General features: G+C 46.5%; 1 long non-coding RNA gene across 2 annotated transcripts; it reads right to left on the bottom strand.

Annotated features, from left to right (window-relative positions):
• Nucleotides 1-315: 315 nt before the first annotated feature.
• Nucleotides 316-6,297, bottom strand: LOC140616080 (uncharacterized). 2 transcript variants are annotated; one of them, XR_012016585.1, is made up of 4 exons: nucleotides 6,008-6,297; nucleotides 5,579-5,817; nucleotides 3,758-3,965; nucleotides 316-1,337 (listed from the first exon to the last, which is right to left on the bottom strand). It is a non-coding gene; the product is annotated as an uncharacterized lncRNA (long non-coding RNA). The 2 variants fall into 2 exon arrangements; XR_012016586.1 differs by lacking the exons at nucleotides 5,579-5,817; nucleotides 6,008-6,297 and adding an exon at nucleotides 4,978-5,554.
• Between the last annotated feature and the right edge of the window lie 619 nt (nucleotides 6,298-6,916).

Here is a 6,916-nt window from a genome sequence, read left to right as displayed (position 1 = left end):
TGAGGTCGAATAGACCAAAAATCCTGCTTTGTGGTTTAAAAACAGATTTGTTATTAATGTGTATGGTTATTTCCCCATCTCTTCTATTTTTGCTGTCGGGTCGGTGCAGCTGTGGCCCTTTGCAGCAGCTGGGGTATAAATATAAAGTGGGAATCGAGGCACGTTAGAAGGGAGGGGGCAGCCGAGGAGCACAGCAAAGCCCCAAGCTCTGCAGGCCCGACGTCGGGTCCGGGCATGTTGGTTTCGGTCTGATTGCCTTGTCGGCTTTATGCTGAGCAAGCTTTAATGATTTACAGGTTGGCATGAGAAGCGGTGTTTCTTGTCATGAGCGTGAACATCCATCTCTGCTTGTATCCTACATAGTAATTAAGGCCAGACTTTTTTTTTTTTTTAACATTTGTTTTTATGTAAGTTCGATTTGCCAACATATAGTACAGCACCCAGTGCTCAGGCCATCAAGTACCCTCCTTAGTGCCCGTCACCCAGCCACCCCATCCCCCCGCCCACCTGCCCCCTCTGCAACCCTTTGTTTGTTTCCCAGAGTTAGAGTCTCTCATGGTTTGTCTCCCTCTCTAATCTTTCCCACTCAGTTCCTCTCCTTTCCCTTATCATCCCTTTCACTATTTCCTATATTCCACGTTTGGGTGAAACCATATGATGATTGTCTATCCTTCTCCGATTGACTTACTTCACTCAGCATAATACCCTCCAGTTCCATCCACATCAAAGCAAAAGGAGGATATTTGTCCTTTCTGGTGGCTGAGAAATATCCCATTGTTTATATATAGACCACATCTTCTTTATCCATTCATCTGTCAAAGAACATCATGGTTCCTTCCACCATTTGGCTATTGTGGACATTGCTGCTATGAACATGGGGGTGCAGGTGTCCAGCGTTTCACTGCATCTGTATCTTTGGGGTAAATCCCCAATAGTGCAATTGCTGGGTTATAGGGCAGGTCTATTTTTAACTCTTTGAATAACCTCCACACAGTTTTCCAGAGTGGCTGCACCAGTTCACATTCTCACCAACAGTGTAAGAGGGTTCCCCTTTCTCCACATCCTCTCCAACACTTGTTATTTCCTGTCTTGTTAATTTTAGCCATTCACACCAGTGTAAAGTGGTATCTCATTGTGATTTTGATTTGTACTTCCCAGATGGCGAATGATGCAGAGCATTTTCTCATGTGCTTGCTAGCCATTCTCTTACACCATCCACAAAGATAAATTCAAAATGGTTGAAAGATCTCAATGTGAGACAAGAATCCATCAAAATCCTAGAGGAGAACACAGGCAACCTTTTGAACTTGGCCACAGCAACTTCTTGCAAGATACATCTATGAAGGCAAGGGAAACAAAAGCAAAAATGCACTATTGGGACTTAAGATCAAAAGCTTCTGGACAACAGTAGAAACAGTCAACAAAACTCATAGACAACCTACAGAATGGGAGAAGATATTTGCAAATGACGTCAGATAAAGGCCTAGTATCCAAGGTCTATAAAGAACTTATTAAACTCAACACCCAAGAAACAAACAATCCAATCATGAAATGGGCAGAATACATGAACAGAAATTTCGCCAAAGAAGGCCAAACTTTTTGATGGAGCATGATCTCTGGGAGGATTTGAGGCAGTATCACATTATATGCTCCTTTCTAGGTTATCTTTGAAGGTGTACATTATATGTTAGTAAAACGTTTAAAAATGATTCATAGCTTAAAGTTTATACCAATGTATAGATGTGTCACTTCATGAATGGAAGTCCTTCTGGAAAGAGACTTGTCTAAAACCAAGGTGAGCATTTGTAATAACAGCAATGATCCCTTTTTGCAAATGCTGGCAGGGTTTCTGTTTTTGCTGTTTAGTTTTGTTTGTTTTGCTTTGTTTTGGAGTCATTTCTTAAACTTCTAGTGAGGAAAGACAGCTTTGGCTTATCAGTTACAGAAGTGAGCCTACCACCCAAATTGTTGACAAATGGCCAACATGTCTCTATGAGAGGAGTAGAGATGGTGTGCATGTATCAAGTAGAAACTTCTCTATATACCTTCAGCTAACAGCCTATGTTAGCAAGAATTTGTCAAGTGTCCACTAGGTGTCAGGCATTGTGCTGGGTGCAGCGGAGGGTCATACAGATGGGATCACAGCCCCTCGGGGCACATAACTCTTTTCTCCAGTTCAGTGAACCCCACATTTTCTGCAAAATTTTTATATGCATATAAAAATGTAGTTTTTTTTCTAGCACTATTGTAGCAACAACAACAACAAAAAAGACGCCAAATAATTAAAGGTTGATTTGGTTTTACATAGCTGGATGTCATGTGATAGAAAGTGCTCAGTAAGTATTAGCAGTTGTTGTCATCTGTCCGGTGACTGTCCGGATTTGCTTCTTCTCTGGTTGCTAAGATCATTCTGAGTCATATGACATTTTCCCAGAACCCATATCTCAAAAACCTTCTAGCTACAATCACAGCCAAACCTGCTCTTCTTCCAGAATTTTCTGTTAGCTCAAGGTACCTCCAGCCACATAAGCCAGTCCTTCAGTCCACCATGCTCCTGCCTACCACAGGGTCTTTGCATGTGCTGGTCCTTGCCCTAGAATGGCCTTCCCACTTCTCCTTTTCAAACATCAGAGCAACATTCTGCTGAGGTGTCCTGTCTGACCTCCTTGAGCACCAAATCCTCTGCACCGCTTGTCTGTAACATTTAGCACAGATGCCGCTTTATATTTCATTGAGTGATTATTTGATTAATGTCTGTCTCTCCCACCAGGATATAAGCTCCATGAGAACCAGGGCAGTATTAATTTTTGATAATCAACAGAATCATATGCTCATATGCTTCTGTTTTGTTGAAGCCTATACTTAAGCTACTTTTTGAGGCCAGTGTATAATTCAGCTGTCTCGTTAAGATAATATGAAATCCTTCAGAAAGTTCTAAAAACAGTACAATGAGCACTCATGCACCTACCACCCAGCCTATTAAATAAAGATTATGCGGACATTGGCCACATTCCTCTCCTTCCCCATCATAAGATGAGGCAACCACCATCTTGAATTTGCTGTTTCTCATTCCTGTGCATTTCTCTGTTGACTACCTATGTCTGTCTATAACTGTCAGAGAGTCTTTACGTATTTCCAAATTTTGTATAAATGGTATAATTCTGTGTGCATTTTCTTGCGACTTTATGAGATTCAAACTGAAATGGGTAGTTCAGGTTCATTCATTTTCCTTGATGTGGTATATTTCCACTGCAAGAATATGGCATAATTAATTACCATTCTTTTATCGATGTGCATTTAGGTGGTTCCCCACTTTTTTTTTTTTTGCTATTTCAAATGCAGCTACAAAACATTCTTGAATTTGCCTTCTTTTGTGCATACGTGAGACAGTTTTTCCAGAGAGTATACCTGAAAGAGGAAATGCTGAAGTGTAGGCTATGTTTTTCTTCAACCTTACTAGGTGGTGCCAATCTACTTCTCTAAAGCAGAGAACAGCTGCACAACATTCCATTAAAATAATGTACACTAATTGATTTCCCCATTCCCTACTACATTTGCTGGATACTATTGTGAGGGGGTGGGGCCGATTAAAACAATATTAGATATAAAATCTTTCACGTTGAGATGATTACTCTAATAGAGCACTCAAGACCTCTATACTCTCTGGGGTATTTGAGCTCATTTGGTCTGTGTTGAGAGTCAGGTCAATTACTACCATCGCTACTTTTTATTTCCATTGGAGATGATGAGACCAAACCTGAGAGATTAGGCATCTCAAGTCCTGGTGGGGCGAGCAGCAGAGCCAGGTGGAGTGGCCTGGTCTCTGGCACACAGCTTATTCCACTCAACTTCTCTCTCTCCTGACCCGGGAGTGAGTTGGTTCAGCCACAACTAATACCAGTCAGAGCACGGGAAATGATGTCACAGCCGCAGACCACAACAAAAACATGCCTTCTTTATTGCACCTGTGAAAATGCAGGGTATTAGCTCACAGGCAGCGGCTGGGCTGCATTGTCCTGGACCAGGGGGAAACAGATGGCAATTTAATAGGAACCTGATAGCATTGTTTTGGGTTGGACAGGGGGTAGCCTCTGGGGAACTAGGAGAGAGGCTCTCAGCTACCAGGCACAAGGGCTTGGAGAAGGAGCTTGCTGTGGCCACTTCCTCCCTCCCACCCCTACCCTAGGAGGGGCCCAGAGGGGGTAGGAGTGCAGAGGCCTCTATTGTTTGCCTGCCTGTGCGTGTGTACGTGTGTAGGTATATGTGAGTGCTCATAAGCACGCAAGCACATGTGCATATGCATATCCATCTCCGTGTGTGCATGTGCTTGTGTGTGTGAGCATATGTGTGTGCTCATGTTCATCTCTGTGTGCGCGTGTGTGCAAGCGCATATGCATGTCTATCTCTGTGTGTGCATGTGCTTGTGTGTAGGCTGTGTGTGTGTACATATGCATGTGTACGAGCGCATGTGCATACACATACACATCTCTGCATGTGCACACGCTTGTGTGTGTGCATGTGTGCACTCGCATGCAAAAGGGCCAGCGCCACCACGCCCGGCACCTGCCGCCTGGGGCTCGGCTGGCCCCGCTAGCCTCAGACCAGGAACCAGAGCTGAGGTGGCTCGAAGGTAGAGGGCCTCCAGCTGCAGCTTGTCTAGCTGGTGCGGCTCCTGACCCCGCGGCCCTGGGCACCCCCGCGGGGCTCAGCTCACCTGCTCCCTGGATGCCACGGACATGCCACCTTCCCTACGCCGGCCCCGGGGCCCCCTTACCTTCCCTCCCCTCACCGCAGGGGCCGCCTGGGCCGCCGCCTGCCCCCCGGTGCCCGCGGACCCTTGGCTCCCGACCCATCTCGGTCTGCTGCCCTGCAAGCCGTCTGGGCCGTGGCCGCCGCACAGCCCCCCCCATGGCCCCCCGTGTCCCATCTGCATGCCCCGTCCTCACCCGTGACTGCTCTCTCTCCGGGGCTCCTTACCTGGTGGCGAGTAGCCTCACCTGGGCACCTGGAGGCTGCCTGCAGTGTCACTGCGGCTTTGGGCCCATATCCAACCAAAGCTGTTCGTTGACTTTGACTTCCCCTTTTTTTTTTTTTAAGATTTTATTTATTTATTCATGAGAGACACAGAGAGAGAGAGAGAGAGAGAGAGAGAGAGGCAGAGACACAGGCAGAGGGAGAAGCAGGCTCCATGCAGGGAGCCAGATGCAGGACTCGAACCCCGGCCTCCAGGATCAGGCCCTGGGCCGAAGGCAGGCGCTAAACCACTGAGCCACCCAAGGATCCCCAGACTTTGACTTTCCATGTATCGCCCCTGTCTGTGTTTTTTCAAGCCAACTTTTCCGTCGTTCTGTTCCCATTAGAAAAAATCCTAAACCCTTTGGGGCGACCTGTGAGGCCTGGCTGCCTTTCCAGCCTCTTGCCACTTTCCCCCTTCGTTGTCCCCACCCTCCATCCGTCTCGAACTGCCTGCAGTTTGGCTAGTGGGTCACAACCCCTACCCTCTTGTCCAGGTCTGGCTGGTCCCCATCAGCATCCTCTCCTTGGAACCCCTCCCCCTTCCCCAACCAAGTCTCCTCACCTGCCTGGCTCCTTCCTTCCAGTAGCATCTCCTCCTCTCCCTGAAGATGAGGGAGACTCATCTCCTCCTCTCCCTCCCTATCCTTGGCCCTCTCATCTAGATTGGGGGCTCCTCCTAGGGGTTTCCATGGCATCCTGTGGTGACCTTTACTGAGGCACCGATGACATCATTTTGGGTGCTCCTCCAAAGTGGGACTTGGTGATTATCTCTTCTCGGCTCCTGGCGCAGTGCCTGGCTCTCTGTATGTGGGATGCATAAACACATTTTACAAGTTAAAGAGAGAGAAACTTTCTCAAAGTTGTCTTGGAGTGGCAGCAGGGTGTCAGAGTTTTAATGTATCCCGTTATACGTATGTGACTTGCAGCAGGGACAGATCCCGGTGGCTGTCCACGGGTTCTGACAAATCCTCATAACTAGCTGATTTCTTACCTTTCCTTGTAGTACCTGTCACCTGCTCCTCCACTTTGCCAGGAGGAGTTGACCCTCTGGCTGCCATCCAGGAGCTGATGACTGACAGACCTGGGCATCTTTGCCAAGTTTAAGAAAAATAAGGTAGATTGCTGAATGTCAGCTGTCCAGGCACTAGGAGTCAAAGCTCATCATTTCCCTTCGTACATTCATCTGCGCCTTCAGCAGCAGCAGCTTGCAAAAATAAAGAGCACAGTAGGAATCGAGCCCTGGCTGAGAATCTGGCCATTGTGGTGGGTGGTGGGCCGGAGGAGGAGGGAGGCAGTTACTCCCAGGGTCAACATTTCAGGTTGTTCCCGGAAAAATAATTGCAAAGGCAACCAGTCAGAAAGGAGATTGGTGGCCTCCCTCCCCCGCCCCCTGTATTTCTTGGCACTTTGGCTGCCATCAGATTAATGAAATCTTTCCAGTCCTGACAGAAATGACAACCTCAAGAGGAAGAAAAAGTATGTTTCCGCACTGGATAAAAGATTAAAACAACACGAAGGAGCAAACCCGTTCCTATATAAGGGCTTCAATACTTCCTTGTGCAAAATGATGTGAGTTAATACCTTTGTCTCAGGGGGATATTTTTTTCTCCTTGAATCTTTAGAGGTTATTTCCAGAGTTGCGAAGGATATTTCAAAAACCATGTCTGAAGTCGAAAGTGCCCAAGTACAGCCAGCTCTGAGCCGAAGGACAGAGAAAAGGGGAGAGTGTCCTATTGAGAGATGAGAGTTATTGCCTGCAAGTGCTAATGTGGGCCATGAATGAAGAGTTGTTGTTTTAAAGATTGAGAACTATAATGGCTTGAAAAAAAAGAACTAATGATTTTTGGAAAATTGAAGCACACTGAATTTAATTACTGTGATAGTTAAAAAACAATTTGTT

Source organism: Canis lupus, chromosome 24 (assembly GCF_048164855.1).
Source record: "Canis lupus baileyi chromosome 24, mCanLup2.hap1, whole genome shotgun sequence".
Taxonomy (NCBI): domain Eukaryota; kingdom Metazoa; phylum Chordata; class Mammalia; order Carnivora; family Canidae; genus Canis; species Canis lupus.
Note: the sequence above shows the minus strand (reverse complement) of the source record. Positions and strands in the feature narration are given on the sequence as shown.